Source organism: Trachymyrmex cornetzi, unplaced genomic scaffold (genome assembly GCF_001594075.2).
Source record: "Trachymyrmex cornetzi isolate Tcor2-1 unplaced genomic scaffold, Tcor1.1 scaffold122, whole genome shotgun sequence".
In the NCBI taxonomy this organism is placed as follows: Eukaryota; Metazoa; Arthropoda; class Insecta; order Hymenoptera; family Formicidae; genus Trachymyrmex; species Trachymyrmex cornetzi.
The window spans coordinates 1,642,925-1,643,125 of NW_017295784.1; positions in this window are offsets into that span (position 1 = coordinate 1,642,925).

Consider the following 201-nt stretch of genomic DNA (forward strand, 5'->3'; position numbering starts at 1 on the left):
TTCGGCGACGTTACTACCGATCCTCGCAGTCGTAATCGTCAGTGGCGTCCGCTTTAATCAAGGCTCCTGCTACTCTTTCTCCTCCTCGACCTTCTCCCCCGCGTCGTCCTCGACGTCGGAGCGCGTCGTCGTCGTCGCGGCGCATAAGCCTGAGCCTCGCAACAGCCACGTCGACGTCGCAGTGGGCGTGGACGTCGTTGC